We start from the raw sequence: 17,722 nt of genomic DNA, 5'->3' as shown, positions 1-17,722 counted from the left end.
AATTAGGTAATTGGCCACTATTTAATTATCAACTTAATCTATTGTCAATTAAAGGATTCATCGTATGAAGAATTTAATGCTTGTGACAAATAACATAGCAGAGAGTTGTGTTGTGAGAATAAACAATCTAATTTAAATGAATCATCATATGTGTTGATTAGGATTTGGGTCTCTCTGGTTTTTCAGGCTGTCAATTGATTAAATTCTATGATCGTATCTAGGGTTGTCTATTGATTAGGGAAATAACCAATGGTCGTACCTTGGTTATCGACTAGTTAAGGAGAGATTGGCTATTAGAGGGTCTCAGTAGCTATAACCAGTCTATTCATGAGTAATAATCATCTATATTTGAATCAATGATCAGTAGTCGAATCAAGCTGAGTTAATTCCTTCAACCAGAGCTTTCTCCAATTTGAATTACAACTTTAATTTGCATTCTTGTTATTTTTAATTTGATTTTTATTATTGTCAACAATTCCCCCATTTTACGTTTTACGTTTCAAAAGGATTTAAATAATTACCGATCTCTGTGGACACGACCCTGCTCAATCACTATACACAATTTATTTAGAGTAGGAATTTATTTTTGTTGGCTTCGACACCCATCAAATTTTGGCGCCGTTGCCGGGGATTGGTGTCATTTATTTAATCCTTTTTACGTTTTACTTGGTGTATGGTTCGTTCTTCTCGTACAGGTACACTTTCGTTTGATCCTGAAATTGAGAAGACAGCTCGCCAGCTGAGACAGCAGACAAAACGAGCTAAGCAACGATCCTCGTCGCCTTTGCTTTCTGAAACAGATACGGTGCCTGATTTAGTTGAATCATCTAGCGATTCAGAAGAACAAGTGATGGATAGACCTGCACCTGTAGAAAGAACTCTTAGAGAGTTAGCTGACCCAGACTTGAATCAACAACCACTCTGCATTCAATATGTAGACTTGGAGGTAAATTTTGAATTAAAGTCTGGTCTTATTCACTTATTACCCAAGTTTCATGGTTTTGCAGGTGAAGATCCTCATAAACATCTCAAGGAGTTTCATGTTGTGTGCTCAAGTATGAGGCCACAAGGCGTGACTGAAGAGCAGATTAAGCTGCGTGCTTTTCCGTTCTCTGTAGATGGGCTAGCTAAAGATTGGTTGTACTACTTGCCTCCTGAATCGATTACAACGTGGAATGGTTTGAAGAAGCAGTTCCTCGAGAAGTACTTTCCTGCTTCAAGAGCTGCCAACATCAGAAAAGATATTTGTGGGATCAGACAACTTCCTGGGGAGACTTTGTATGAGTATTGGGAGCGATTCAAACAATTGTGTGCCAGTTGTCCTCAGCATCAGATTTCTGATCAACTTCTTATTCAATATTTTTACGAAGGACTATCATTGATGGATAGGAGTATGATAGATGCTGCTAGTGGAGGTGTGTTGGTGAACAAGACTCCTACTCAAGCAAGGGAGTTGATATCAAATATGGCTGCCAATGCACAACAATTTGGCAGCAGACAAGATGCCACCTTAAGGAATGTGAATGAGGTAAATATTTCTTCTGTTGAACAACGTTTAGATAAACTCACTTCTCTTGTGGAAAAGTTTGTTGTAGGTAATGTGCAACAGGTGAAGACTTGTGGTATTTGTTACAATATGGGTCATTCAACTGATATGTGTCCTACACTTCAAGAAGAACCCGTTGAACAAGCCAATGCAGTTGGAGGATTTCCAGGCATGCCTCAGAGGAGGTATGATCCTTATGCACAAACATACAATCCGGGATGGAAGGATCATCCAAACTTCAGCTATGGCATTAGGCCGTCAGGATTCCCACAACAGTATCCACCAAGACAACCAACACCTCCACAGTCAAACTCCAAGTCAGGTATATCTCTTGAAGAAATTGTTAAATCACTTGCGACTAACACTCAACAATTTCAGCAGGCAACTACAACAAGCATTCAGAACTTGGAGAACCAAATGAGTCAATTGGCGACTACAGTAAGCCGTCTGGAGTCTCAAGTATTAGGAAGATTGCCTTCACAATCTGAGGTGAATCCAAAGCAAAACGTTAGTGCTGTCATCCTTAGAAGTGGGAAGGAGTTGCAAGAGCCTAGTAAGAAAGTGACAAAGCATGTAGAAGATGAGCTTGAGAAGAATGAATTGATACCTAAATCTCAAGATGCGCAACCCACCAAAGCGAAACCCCTACCTATTGTGATACCTCCTCCTTTTCCAAGCCGATTTGTAAAATCCAAGAAGGAGGAACAAGAGAAAGACATCCTTGAGACATTTCGCAAGGTTGAGGTAAATATTCCTTTATTAGATGCTATAAAACAAATACCTCGATATGCTAAAGTCCTTAAGGAACTGTGCACCTCCAAGAGAAAATTAAGAGGAGATGAAAAAGTTCACATGGGGGAGAATGTTTCAGCAGTTCTTCAAAAGAAACTACCTCCTAAGTGCAAGGATCCAGGTATGTTTACTATCCCTTGTAAAATTGGTAGTGTTAGAGTTGAAAAGGCTTTGTTAGATCTAGGAGCTTCTATTAATGTCATGCCTCGTTCCATTTATTCATCTTTGAATATTGGTCCATTAAAAGAAACTTGTGTGATAATTCAACTAGCTGATAGGTCTAATGCATATCCTGATGGGGTATTAGAAGATGTCTTAGTACAAGTTAATGAGTTGGTTTTTCCTGCTGATTTTTATGTACTTGATATGGAAGATGATAACTCCTCTAATTCTATCCCAATTTTGCTAGGAAGACCTTTTCTTAAGACTGCTAGGACTAAAATGGATATACATAAAGGGACTCTCACTATGGAGTTTGATGGAGAGGTTATAGAATTCAATATGAATGATGCCATGAAATATCCTAGTGAGGAACATTCGGTATTTTCTGTGGATGTTATTAACCCTATAGCGCAGGAAATTTTTTACAAGGAAAAGACGAAGACATTTCATGATAGAATGATTTTGAGAAAGGAGTTCTCTGTTGGTCAAAAAGTTCTTCTTTTTCATCCTAAGCTTAAACTTTTTCCGGGTAAATTACGTTCTTGTTGGGTTGGACCTTTTATTGTTACTAATGTTTTTCCTTATGGTGCAGTTGAGATTCGGAGCCCGACCTCTGACAAAGTTTTTAAGGTTAATGGTCATCGCTTAAAACCTTTTTATGAAGGTTTTTCGGTGAATATTGTGGAGGATGTGGCTCTCGAGAGTCCCAATTATGGAGATTGATGCATAAATGTGTCTAGCCAAAGACATAAAACAAAGGCGCTTTTTTGGGAGGCAACCCAAATGATTTGTTTGTTTTGGTTTTTGTTATATCTTCTTTTAATTTTAATTCAAAAAAAAAAAAGAAAAATTTTGCTTATTTTGGTCAGAAGAAAATTTTTGATAAGGCGTGCCCACGTCTTAGCTAATAAGTACTTCTGTAATTTTTAAAGTAACATAGTTTTAAGGCGTGCCCACGTACTTAATAGAAAAGTACTTCTGAAATTTAATGTGTTTGCTTATTTTGGTCAGAAGAAAATTTTTTATAAGGCGTGCCCATGTACTTATTAGAAAAGTACTTCTGAAATTTTTAGTGTCTCAAAGTGATTCATCACTATAAAAAAAAAAAAATTATTTATTATTTTTTTTTCTTTTTCTTTTTTCGTTCCTTTCTTTCTTTTTATTTATTTATTTATTAAAAAAAAAACCAAAAATCGAAAATCACTGTTCACTATTCACTGTTCACAAAATCCCTAATTTTCCAGAACTTGTTTTCTTCTCCAGCCGCTTGCAGCACACCAGCAGCAAACCAACCCGCCGGAAAACGCACCATCCCGTGAGCGCAAGCACCAGCATCCCGTGTCTCGCAGCCCAGCAGCGCGCAACGAAGTCCCACCAGCGAAACCAGCCACGCGCAACGCAGCAAGCTCCAGCCATCACCATCACGCAGCGCATCAGTCCCGCGCGCGCAACGCAACGCAGCACCAGCGTCAGCCCAGCTCTCGCGCACAACACAGCCCACGCAACGCGCAGATCCAGCAGCCCCAGCGCGCGCGCGCAACACAATCAGTGCCATCCCGCGTCCATCAAGCAAGCTCCAGCCGAGCAGCAATCGCAACGCAACCAGCCTACGACCTGCATTCCAGGTCCGTGAATCGAAATCCGTGACAAGATGGAGCAGAATTTGGCCGCATACTTCAAGAGTGTGGGATTTATCCCACCATTCCCGCCAAGCCCATAGACGTTATGAGGATCAAAGCTCACAATTCAAGGAAGTTTTTGCCCTTAATCTTTTATCCTTACGCTTTAATTTTTATGTGAGCTTTGATTATCTTACATTGGGGACAATGTCAGTTCTTAGTGTGGGGGAGGGATTTTTGCATTATTGATGTCTGAAATTATTGTTTTCACTCTACTCATCCTTAAATGATTTTTGCAGTATGCTTCATATATTATTAATTTTCTTTTCCTCTCTCTCTCACTACTCTTTTCCCATCTATCTCAAATTATTTACATCTATTTTTATTCTATCATACTCTTTCATCACTCACATTTTATCTTTCACTTTTCATATTACTACATACATCTTTCTCACTTCTTATCATTTTTACCTTTCCTTTTACATCTCACTCATACCTTCTTCTCATTCTACACCACTATTGATGGTTGATTCATTTGAAGAGTGTACATGATTTGATGGCAAATTTACCAACTTTGTGAGGATTTGAGCCTATGAGCAACCACTTTGCTCTAATTATTTTTGTTATGTGAATATCAATCCTACTTTGTTTATTCTAGAACTTGCTTTATTATGCATGTTGAAGCCACATTACGGGATTTTATGCATTAAAATGATAAGGGCAAACCATATTCCATTTTTCTATTCTCGCATTTTTTTTTCCTTCTCTACCCGAAGACCTTTATTTGCTACCTTTGTTTGAGCCTTAACCATTACCCATCTAATTCTCTCCGTCGACTTAACCATTTTTCTTCTTTTTGAGCCTCAATTTAAGGAGATTTTTGGACTCATTGTGTGGATATATTTTGTTGCTTTTTCTACCTTGTATTAAAGTTTCTCAATTAGATCAACAAGCATTATGCTTGAATTAAATTGTGCAAGGTTCGTTTCTTTTGTTTGATTCAAAAAAAAAATCAAAAACAAAAAAAAAAGAAAAAAAAAGAAGAAAAAAAAAGAAAAAAAAGAAAAAAAAAGAAAAAGAAAAATCGAAAAAAAAAATTTTACATTCTTGGTGACTTGAGTAGAAATAAGCATTTTGATATCATAAGTTCATTCAATGAGTTCATTCTTCTCATTTTGATCTCTTTTTCTTTCATAAACCTTTCTTTTTCATTTCTCCAATTTAACCCCATTACAACCCTTTTAAGACCCTTAGATTTTTGCATTTTATTCATGTTTTGTGGATTGAGATGTGATATATGAGCAAGCTTATGGTAATAGCATTCTTTGATTTGATTTGAGTGGATAAATGACACCCTAAACACTTTGAGTGCATGGAGTGAAGTTATTGAGAGGGCTATTAAATCTTGCTGCACTTGAGTTTTGAATGGATCTTCTTGGTGGTTGAATGTTCTTATTCTATCTTACGAAATTCTATGCTTTAAAATCCTTGTCTCTCGAACGTTGAACGACTTAATTTCTTGAGGTATGCTTGCTTAAAATTGTTTTTGGATGAGTTGAGATGAGAATTGAGTGGAAATTTGAGATTAATCTTGAGTTATATGCTTGAGGACAAGCATCATCTTGGTGTGGGGGAATTTGTTAGAGTGCAATTTATGCACTAGTTTTGCATTGTTTACTTCCCTTAATATCGATGTTTTGCATTTAATAATAGTGATTTACCTGTGATTTACTTTTGTAGGTGCAATTCTATTGATTGGTGATAAAATTGAGCTACAAGATGATGTTTAGGGATGATTGTTCCCTTGGAGAAATTATGAGCGGCAGAAGAACTTTGTTGATAAGGCGTGGGCGCGTGCTGTCAATTGCGGACCTGCAGTTTTTAGTTTAACGTGTTTTATATTTTTGGCTATTTTTGTAATTACGAATTTAATATTTTAGATATTAGTATTTTATTTTAAATAGAACTCTAAAAGAGAAGAGAGAGAGAGTATTTAAGGGAGGAATCAATTGTGAAAAAGGGGGGATTTTTTGGATTGGAGAAAAAGAAAGAAACCCTAGATTTAATTTTTCTCTTCTCTCTATGAAGAACTAAACCTATTTTTCTAGTTGAAGGATAACGAAGCTTTGATTCATCACTACTGTGAGATCTTTCTTGTGCTTTAATTGTTTTATTGCTTTTTGGGTATTTGTTTATTCTCTAAATTATTTTCATGATTATGTTTGTTAATTAGGTAATTGGCCACTATTTAATTATCAACTTAATCTATTGTCAATTAAAGGATTCATCGTATGAAGAATTTAATGCTTGTGACAAATAACATAGCAGAGAGTTGTGTTGTGAGAATAAACAATCTAATTTAAATGAATCATCATATGTGTTGATTAGGATTTGGGTCTCTCTGGTTTTTCAGGCTGTCAATTGATTAAATTCTATGATCGTATCTAGGGTTGTCTATTGATTAGGGAAATAACCAATGGTCGTACCTTGGTTATCGACTAGTTAAGGAGAGATTGGCTATTAGAGGGTCTCAGTAGCTATAACCAGTCTATTCATGAGTAATAATCATCTATATTTGAATCAATGATCAGTAGTCGAATCAAGCTGAGTTAATTCCTTCAACCAGAGCTTTCTCCAATTTGAATTACAACTTTAATTTGCATTCTTGTTATTTTTAATTTGATTTTTATTATTGTCAACAATTCCCCCATTTTACGTTTTACGTTTCAAAAGGATTTAAATAATTACCGATCTCTGTGGACACGACCCTGCTCAATCACTATACACAATTTATTTAGAGTAGGAATTTATTTTTGTTGGCTTCAACACCCATCACTCGTCCATTTCTTGGGTAGTGTCAATAGATTCTATTGTTGCAGTTGTTCTCTCAGACCCTTTATGGACATACTTGAAAAAATATTTAACTGGTCTCGAGTAATTACAAATCTCAACATTAATATGTGCATCAAATTTGACAATTAAATTCCTGTGATAAGGGACCACATATCGATTATCCAAGAAGACACCTTTCTTTTCGACATGAATACCTGTATTTCTCCTTTTAAAGACTGGAAAGCCATATGTATCCACTATTGTTTGATCATTGAATTTTTTTGGAAAATGTTTTGTGCACTTGTCTTGCATCATGCATGGAGAGTGAGAATTGTGTTTTCCACACGGTCCATGAATCATAAATTTGTTAACTGCATTATAACCATCAGGATCAACATTTAAGTTAGGGATTTCTGCAATTATTATTTTATCAATATGGTTTGCAGAAGGATTTTTCATTGTTGGATGCAAAAAAAGCAGTATGTGTGCATGGGGCAAGTGTTGAGTGTTAGAAAATGCATATTTATAAAGGAGAAAACCGTCATTTTACATTTCAAGTCTTACTAACAACCCTTACTTTTATGTATTTAACCTTCTTGTGATTTAATTACATGTGTTTTATTTTAATTAAGTATTTTATGTATTTTAGGGGCATTATAGTCATTTCACAATAAAGGAGAGATCAGACGGCAAAACGGACATCACTTTTGAACTCAGGACGGTCGAAAACCTTAGGAGGAGCATAAAAGGAAAAATGGCACTATTCATATGTACATTACTATTCACGTGTGCGGTACTATCTACGTTACTGTTCACAACACTGTTCACATAGACGGATCGATGACGTGGCATTGACCGATGATGTGGCATTGACTGATGAGGTGTCACGATCCTGTTGGGCTAAAATTCTTATGTACTGTTGATGGTGACGTGGCAGCATATCAGTGGATGAAAAATCTCGCGTACGGTACATGCATCACACAAGATTATTTTCAACCAAACCGCGTTACTGTTCATCCGAGTCAAACTGCGTTACTGTTCATCCGAGTCAAACCACGTTACTGTTCATCCGAGTCAAATCGTGTTACTGTTCATCCGCGTGGTCAAACCGTGGACTGTTGGCTGATGACGTGGCGCAATCCTGAGCGTCCAAACTGTTTTTAATCCGATGGCCATGATTTACTCCATGTATCTATAAAAAGGGGGCCTCCCCCCCTAATTTGATACCTCTGAATCCATTTTTGGACTCTGTTTTCTGTAATTCCCTCTCCATCTTGTATTTTCTTCGTATTGTAATAAATTCCCATTTTGCCCCTAGTTCAATTATGAGTGGCTAATTTTCTTTCAAGCTTGGGTTGAAGGTGAAGTCTCAACATGTGTCATGGGCTTAATTTGGTAAATTTATTTTCTCTTCCCCTCTAGTTTTTGTGGATGTTTTGACTTCTCATCGACAAATAATACTAATCTTGTCTAGTACCGCCTTGGTTTCACCGGCCCTCTAGTACAAGGTTATTATTATTTGGCACGATAAGCCCTTAGCACCATATTGATTAGAGTGTGGTTCATGAAGTGTGGATTCCCCCCTCATGATTTAATTGGCATTAATACGGATTATTTAGCCCATGATGCATGTTGATACGGATCCAGATACCCAAGTACGTCATTTTAATAGAATTCTCTTCAATTTATTCTCGCCATTTCAATTCCAATTTTAGGATAATCTAAGTCACCTTCACCACAAAATCCAATCACCCATTCACAAAATTAATTCTACACAATTAAAATCCACCTCCTCGTGGGATCGACACTCGTCACCATTGATCTATACTACAATAGATTCGTGCGCTTGCGAGTACATTAAAATTTGCACAACAAGTTTTTGGCGCCGTTGCCGGGGAGGTAAGTAATTTTAATTCATAGAATTAATTTGTGTGAATAATATCTTTTATTTGTTTTCTTATATATTTTTTTCTTAAAAAAAAAAGAAAAAAAAGTGAACCTACATTTAAAGGTTAGTATTTTTTTTTCTTTTTCTCTTCTTTAAAATTCTATTATTTCATTTTCAACTTATTTTTCTTTGTAATTTTTTTTTGTTTATCTTATTAATTTATTTTTAGTTAATTTATTTCACGTATTTATTTTTGTGTATTTTTATAGAAAGATTGTAATAGCGCAATAAGGTTAGTATCGTAATTTCTCCCTCTTCTTTATTTTTATTTTATTTTTTTGTTCCCATCTTTATTTTTTTTATTTGTTTTGCATGCATGGTCGTAGGTCATTATTACCTAATCTTGAACCTATGGACCTTGAACTAGAAAGAACACTTCGCACACACAAACAAATTAAAAATAAAATGGATTTGCAACCACAGGAGAGGCCATTTAAGGACTACTTCAGTCCCTTAGCTAATTTGAGCACATCATGCATAAGATACCCAAATGTAGCTGCTAGGAGTTTTGAATTAAAACCCAGTGTGCTAAATTGTCTCCCAACATTTTATGGCCTAGAAAATGAGGATCCATATAATCATCTGAATGATTTTCATGCCATTTGTCAAACTTTTAAATATGAAAATTTTTCAGACGATAATGTTAAACTTAGACTATTCCCATTTTCTTTAAAAGATAGAGCTCGTTCATGGTTAAATACTTTACCTGCTAATAGCATTTCATCATGGGAACAAATGGTAACTAAATTTTTGAATAAATATTTCCCAGTGCATAAAACCAATGCTATTCGCAGGGAAATCTCGGAGTTTACCCAGAGAGAGGACGAACAATTTTTCGAAACATGGGAGCGATTTAATGGGCTACTCTTGAAGTGTCCACATCATGGGTACGAGAAATGGCACCAATGCCAATACTTTTTGGAGGGATTACTACCAAATGTGCAAGAATGGCTAATGGCAACAAGTGGAGGAGAGCTAATGTCAAAAAGTGCATCAGAAATTTGGGAATTCTTCCAACGACAAGCAGATAATTCCCAACAACGGAGTCGATCACTCAGGACTACTAGAAGAATTAAAGGAGTGAATGAGGTTTAAATTGGCGAATCAACTTCAGGAATCAAAGAAGTCAAGGAGATGGTTGAAGGTCTTGCTCGACAAATAGCATCGTTATCGACTGCTAAATCAACTGAACCACATGACCTTGACTCATACTCAGATCAAGCCAATGCCATAGGTATAATGAAAAAACCATCAAATTACAACCCATACTCCAACACATATAATCCTGGATGGAGAGACCACCCCAATTTTTCATGGTCTCAAGGATTCCAACAGAATGGACCAGCAGCTCCAGCTCCACCAATGCAACAAATTCCTCAAGTTCCTCAAGCCTCTCAGCCACCATTTAGACCATACAATCAGAACCAGAACCACTCTCAACCTAGACCATGGGAGGATGAATTCCAGAATTTCAGGAATGTTACTCACTCCACGATTGAGCAACAGAACCGCACCATTGATGGACTACGAAATGAGTTGAGAGAAGGCTTCAACTCACAAGCTCAATCAGTTTCAAGCCTCGAGAAGATGGTGGGACAACTTGCTTCTTCAGTTCAGACATTGGCAATGACTGTTGAGAAAGGCAAATTTCCAAGTCAACCAGTGCCTAATCCTAAAGGAGTACATGAAGCAAGTACCAGTTCATCACAGCAGCATGGAGAGGTCAAAGCAGTCATGACCTTATGAAAAGGAAAAGAAGTCGACAACAAAGTGGAGATGCCGGTGACAAAAGAAAATCAAATTGTACCTGTGAATGTTGAAGACTCATCACCGGAGGAGAAAGAAGAAACCAACCCACGGGAATATGTTCCCAAAGCTCCATTTCCTCAGAGGTTAGCTAAAGGAAAAAAGGGAAAATCCACAAGTGAGATTCTTGAAATCTTCAAACAGGTAAGTGTTAACATCCCTTTGCTTGATGCTATTAAGCAAGTTCCATCTTATGCCAAGTTTCTTAAAGACCTTTGTACTAAAAAGAGAAATATGCATGTTCAAAAGAAGGCATTTTTAACAGAAAACGTTAGTTCTATACTCCAACATAAAATTCCTTTAAAATGCAAAGACCCAGGCTCCCCCACTATCTCATGTAGTATAGGGAACCACACAATTGAGAATGTTTTGTTGGATTTAGGAGCTAGTGTAAATTTATTGCCTTACTCTGTGTTTGTGAAACTTGGACTTGGAGAATTGCACCCAACTCTAGTGGTGTTACAACTCGCAGATCGGTCCACGAAAATACCTCGTGGTATTGTGGAGGACGTGCTTATCCAGGTAGACAAGTTTTATTTTCCTGTTGATTTCATTGTAATTGACACTCAACCAATACAGGATTCAAGGAAGCACATCCCCATTATCCTAGGCCGACCTTTCTTGGCAACTGCGGATGCTCACATTCAATGCAGGACTGGAAATATGCAGTTGTCCTTCGGCAACATGACTATGGAGCTAAACATTTTCAACATTGCCAAACAACCTCACAGTGTAGATGATGGAATTGTTGATGTGGATTTAATTGAATCATTAGTTGATGACACTTTTCTTTCAAACCTTAGTGGTGATCCTTTACAAACATGTTTAACTCACTTTGGTTTGGATTTTGATATTGATATTGACAGATCGGTCGATGAGGTCAACGCCCTACTTGACTCAGCACCATCCATGGACACTAATAAATGGAAGTCAAGAGTAGCACCATCAGAGAAGAAACTCATCCCATCATCAGAATCACCACCGAAACTCGAGCTCAAACCATTGCCCAACACTTTGGAATATGCGTTTTTGGGAGAAGAAAGTACTCTGCCGGTAATCATCTCATCATCCCTAAATGACGAACAAAAAGGTAAGTTGTTGGATGTTTTAAAAGAGCACAAAGGAGCATAAGGATGGACCATAGCAGATATAAAAGGTATAAATCCAGTAGACTGCATGCATTACATTCACCTCGATGAAAATGCTAAATCTACTAGGGAAATGCAACGTCGGTTAAATCCTAATATGAAAGAAGTTGTTAGAACAGAAGTCCTTAAGCTATTAGATGCAGGTATCATTTACCCAATTTCTGATAGTTCATGGGTCAGTCCTGTACAAGTCATCCCCAAAAAGTCAGGAGTCACAGTAGTTACCAATGCTGATAATGAATTGATACCCACTAGAGTGACTACAGGATGGCGTGTATGCATTGATTATAGAAAGTTGAATTCTGTCACACGTAAAGACCATTTTCCTTTACCATTTATCGATCAAATGCTTGATAGATTGGCAGGCCATGAATTTTATTGCTTTCTAGATGGCTACTCAGGATATAATCAGATTCCCATAGCACCAAAAGATCAAGAGAAAACTACTTTCACTTGCCCTTTAGCACTTTTGCATATAGGAGGATGCCATTTGGATTATGTAATGCACCTGCTACATTTCAACGATGCATGTTGAGCATTTTTTCTGATATGGTTGAACGATTCCTTGAAGTCTTTATGGATGACTTTTCTGTCTTTGGTGATTCGTTTGATCAATGTTTACATCATCTAACACTAGTTCTGCAGAGATGTATCGAGAAGAACTTGGTCTTAAATTGGGAGAAGTGTCATTTTATGGTAAAACAAGGTATTGTTCTCGGTCACATCATTTCGAGCAAAGGTATTGAGGTTGACAAAGCTAAGGTGGATCTCATTTCTAATCTTCCTTCACCCAAAACAGTCAGAGAAGTAAGATCTTTCATTGGGCATGCTGGTTTTTATAGACGTTTCATTAAAGATTTTAGCAAAGTTTCTAGACCCTTATGCAATCTACTTGCTAAAGATGTACCTTTTGTTTTTTATGATTCATGTCTTGTTGCGTTTGAAAAATTAAAGCATTTGTTGACATCATCACCCATCATTCAGCCCCCGAACTGGAACTTACCATTTGAGCTCATGTGTGATGCATCTGATTATGCAGTAGGAGCAGTATTAGGACAAAGAGTTGATCGAATTCCCCACGTTATTTACTATGCTAGTATGACATTGAATGATGCACAGTTGAACTATTCAACTACTGAAAAAGAAATGCTAGCAGTAGTGTTTGCATTAGAAAAATTTCGATCTTATCTCATTGGTTGTAAAATAATTATATTCACGGATCATGCTGCTCTTAAATATCTTCTCACAAAGAAAGATGCAAAAGCTAGACTAATTCGTTGGGTGTTACTTTTGCAGGAATTTGACTTGGAATTCAAAGATAAGAAAGGGACAGAAAATGTTGTGGCGGACCACCTCTCTCGTCTCCATTTTGACACAACTACAGAGCCATTACCATTAAATGAGTCATTCCCTGATGAACAATTGATGAATGTGGAAGTATTACCGTGGTATGCTGACATCGTGAATTATCTTGTTACAGGTCAACTTCCAAAGCATTGGACCAAGCAAGATAAGGCTAAATTCTTTGCAGAGATAAAGAATTTCTTTTGGGATGACCCGTATTTGTTCAAGTATTGTGTTGATCAAATTGTTAGACGATGTGTCCCAGAAAATGAAATTCAGAATATCCTTTCATTCTGCCATGAACAAGCTTGTGGAGGCCATTTCAGTGCTAAGAAAACAGCTACTAAAGTTTTGCAATGTGGTTTCTATTGGCCAACTATATTTCGAGATGCTTACACTTTTTGTTCTTCATGTGATAGGTGTCAACGAATGGGGAGCATTACACGAAGGAACATGATGCCATTAAATCCAATTTTAGTGGTTGAAATTTTTGACGTATGGGGTATCGACTTCATGGGACCCTTTCCCCCTTCTTTTGGCCATCAATACATATTGGTTGCTGTTGACTATGTATCCAAATGGGTAGAAGCAATTCCATGCAGTACTAATGATCACAAGGTGGTGATAGGATTTTTGAAAAGCAACATTGTCTCGCGCTTTGGATTCCCTCGAGCAATAATTAGTGATGGTGGTGCCCACTTTTGTAACAAAGCATTCAAATCTCTTTTGACAAAGTATTCAATCACACACAAAGTGGCGACTCCGTATCATCCGCAAACCAGTGGCCAAGTTGAGATCTCCAATCGAGAAATAAAGCACATATTAGAAAAGACGGTGAGGCCAGACAGAAAAGATTGGTCATTAAGACTTGATGATGCCTTATGGGCATATAGAACGGCTTTCAAGACCCCGATTGGGATGTCACCCTACAGGCTAGTGTATGGAAAAGCTTGCCACCTACCTGTGGAACTCGAGCATCGTGCATATTGGGCCATCAAGAAATTCAATTTTGACATGCAGCAAGCCAGCTCAGAAAGAAGATTACAGTTGGCAGAACTTGAAGAAATTCGCAATGATGCATACGAAAATGCCAAGATTTACAAGCAACGAATGAAAGTCTTCCATGACAAGCAAATTATGAGAAAATCTTTCACTCCAGGTCAGAAAGTGCTTTTATTCAATTCTCGCTTGCACCTATTCCCAGGTAAGTTACGCTCTCGTTGGTCTGGCCCATTTATTGTTCATACTGTTTTTCCACATGGGGCAATTGAAATTAAGGACCCAAAGAACGGTGTCACGTTTAAAGTTAATGGTCAAAGATTAAAGCCATATCTAGAATACCAATCACATGGAGAAGACACCGAAATAAATTTGAGTGACCCACCAGATTTGAATTGATTTTTCTTTTCGTTGATTTGATTTTTCTTTCTTTCTTTATATTATTCTTTTGCTAATTGAAATTATTTTTGTATAAGTGTATTTGTTTAACTAGTATGTTTTCTTTTATCATTTTTAATCATGAGTACATTACTTAGACCGTTCCTCCTGAACATTCTTAAACCACTTCAACGTGTCAAAACTCATCTCAAAAGGCAGATTCAATTTTGTAAAACACAACGCATTTGGGCTCTACAACCACCAGAGTTAGTAGCCTATGTTGAGGGTTTAGAACTCCAACTCAGAGACATTGAGAGAAGTGTTTACGACATCCAGTTGGAGCTTGAGGTATATTCAATAAGAGGACGATTTTAATTTTCTTTGTGTGTTTTAATTTTTTTTTTCTATTTGTGTGCTTTAGTTTGTTACCCCGGTGAAGTGGCGGATAACGGTACTCCGTGACAATCAAGTCGGTTACTTCAGTTTCCCATAATAACTGATATTCTGAGGCGAAAGTATGGACAGAAACGAGACTCTAGCGAAGCTTCACAAGCGATTCCCTTCACTTCCTCAGAATGCCCTCCTTACGGTCTATAAAGCTCGGTCCGAACGCATGCGATTACTTATGAGGAATAACATACCTGCTGACATCCGTTGGTTAATTGAGGCTAAAGTACGATCGGCAGGTGAGTTACCTCCAAAATTTATTACATACATGCCTGGTTGTGGTAAAGGAAATTATGCAAGAAAACGACGAGCTCGAAGAATTTCTGTTGCTTGTCATAAGTGTGCCAGAATGAGTTGCAATAAAAACCCATGTTCTTTAGGAATGATGTCTGATAACAGGGAAGATAAGATTCAATTCATTAGGGATGGCTTGAATAAGGAGTCATTGGATGATATCCTTTTGTCTCTTGAAACGCATCCCAGTGGATATGTGCAAGGAGCGATTCTCCAGTTATGGCCATTATTCCAGAAAGAGCATGCACGATATAGTCTTGGGAATCTGACTATAAACGACCTTGTTTGCCAGTTTATAAGAAAACTGGATAGGAAGCCTATCCTCGACCCATAGAGGGCGTTCAAGCCATTTCTGGACATAAAACCAGAGGAAGATGTGAGCCACAGTCGCAACTACCTGTAAATATCCTTTCACTTTACTGTTATTTTATTTCACTATTGTTTATTGTGTGTATTATTGTCCTTAATAATTTTATTACTGTTTGCTTTTTTCTTATTACTGTTTACTTTTTCATTTTTACTGTTTCCTTTTTTACTTGCGAGCCACGTGCTTTAAGCGTTATTTGACACTGACATATTACCTCATACACAACCATGACCCACTATCACCAAGACTCTTAAATGTGATATCTTTTGTCAAGCACTCACAAATTGTTTTTGAGAAGTATCGCAATGGTAGCTACTCCCAATAGACAATTCAAGAACATTTGTGTGCTTTCCGGATTTACCTATGGCAAACATAAAGAGTTCGTTGAGGCAGCCATAGATCTTGGTCGAAGTATAGCAGAGAGAAAATTACACTTGGTGTATGGAGGAGGTAATCGAGGGTTATCAAAAATGGTCTCAGAAGCAGCTTTAATCAGAGGCAGCCAAGTGTTAGGCATCATCCCAAGAGTCCTAAAACCGTTGGGCAGTTCGTCTGACTCATCAACTGGAGAAGAGTTAGTTGTCTCAGGTATGCAAGAAAGAATAACTGAAATGCTTAATCATGCTGATGCTTTTATTTTCCTTCCAGGAGATCTTGCAACACTAGAGGCACTTATCACACTAGCATCTTGGGCCCATCTCCACATCCACCAGAAACCCATCGGTTTGTTAAATGTCAATAACTTTTATGATGGCTTTATCGCATTTCTTAACCATGCAATAAAAAACTATTTCATTCCCGCTAATGTGAAAAAACTCTTTATTTGTGCTCACACTGCTAATGAGCTACTTGATCTGTTACAAGCTTATAGACCGGAGCCAGACCCCTGGACCTTTGTGTTGGAGCGTCCAAATAATGATGGTAACAGTAGCAGCAGTAAGAAGTACAAATTAGATTTAACTCTCCGCCTGTAAATATTTTCTTCTGTGTTGCACCACCCAGGTGATGTCTTCTAAACTCTACTTCTTTCCTTTCAAACATTGAGGACAATGTTTCATTCTGGTTGGGGGGAGGGAATAGTCGACAATTGTGGAATTTTGGTTAGGTTTTTACTAATTTTTTGTTGTAGAAACTAACTGTTGCTAACTTTTTGTGTTGAAGATGGCTGAATATGGAGTGTAGTGACTCTAGAAACGCATCTTCATCGTTTTAAAAAAAAAATTAAAAAAAAAACTAAAAAAAAAAATTCAGACATTTTTTTTTTCTTTATTATGTTTTGATGTTTATTTTTCTTCTTCTTTTTAATTTCTCCTTATAAATATATATTTTCAAAATTTTGAGTCGAAGATGGCTGAATATGGAGAGTAGTGCCTCTAGAAACGCATCTTCTAAGTTAAAAAAAAAAAACCCATTTTCGTTTTCTATCATTTTAAGTGTAACTTTTTTTAATTAGTTTTTATGCATCATTTTCACATTCCTGCATGCATATTTTTCCTTTCATGTTTAGAATAGGTTGGGGGGTAGAATGTTGTTTAAAAAAATAAAAATTGTGTGATTTGTTTTAACATTGGATGACATGATTAATTTCAAATTTTAGTATTTGTATTATCTTTGGTCTTAAGTGATGTTACATTATGTTTGCTACTCTACATGTTGATGTCGGAGACATATATGAGTTGCTTGAAGGAATGAACATGTCATAATAAGTACTAAGTGAGTTTTTGAGCCTATCATTTTTCTTGGAGAGTAACCCTTTTGCCCATTCTTTATACAGCTTAACAGTTTATTATTTTATACACGATCTCTAGATTTCTTTTGCGTTAACCCTTAAAAAAAAATGGTAAAATAAAAAAAAAGAAAAAAAAATGTGTGTTGCTACATTGGGAGGCCCATCTAACTAGTAGATATGGATGATTATTTAGAGCCCTAAAAGACGATGGAAAGGCCATCTTTGATCCGTTTGAGCCTTTCTAGCCATCCCTTTTATTAAATATCCATAGTTAACCATTTTGAGCCTTTAAAAAAAAAATCATTTTCTTT

The 17,722-nt window shown here is 36.9% G+C and overlaps 2 non-coding genes across 2 annotated transcripts; both read right to left on the bottom strand.

Annotated features, from left to right (window-relative positions):
* Positions 1-1,228: 1,228 nt before the first annotated feature.
* LOC112098620 lies at positions 1,229-1,335 on the bottom strand. The gene has a single exon (XR_002905730.1). It is a non-coding gene; the product is annotated as a small nucleolar RNA R71 (small nucleolar RNA).
* Positions 1,336-9,685: 8,350 nt separating this feature from the next.
* LOC112098655 lies at positions 9,686-9,789 on the bottom strand. The gene has a single exon (XR_002905765.1). It is a non-coding gene; the product is annotated as a small nucleolar RNA R71 (small nucleolar RNA).
* Between the last annotated feature and the right edge of the window lie 7,933 nt (positions 9,790-17,722).

This window comes from Citrus clementina, unplaced genomic scaffold (assembly GCF_000493195.1).
Source record: "Citrus clementina cultivar Clemenules unplaced genomic scaffold, Citrus_clementina_v1.0 scaffold_5, whole genome shotgun sequence".
Lineage (NCBI taxonomy): Eukaryota > Viridiplantae > Streptophyta > Magnoliopsida > Sapindales > Rutaceae > Citrus > Citrus x clementina.
This window is presented reverse-complemented; position numbering and strand designations above follow the sequence as displayed.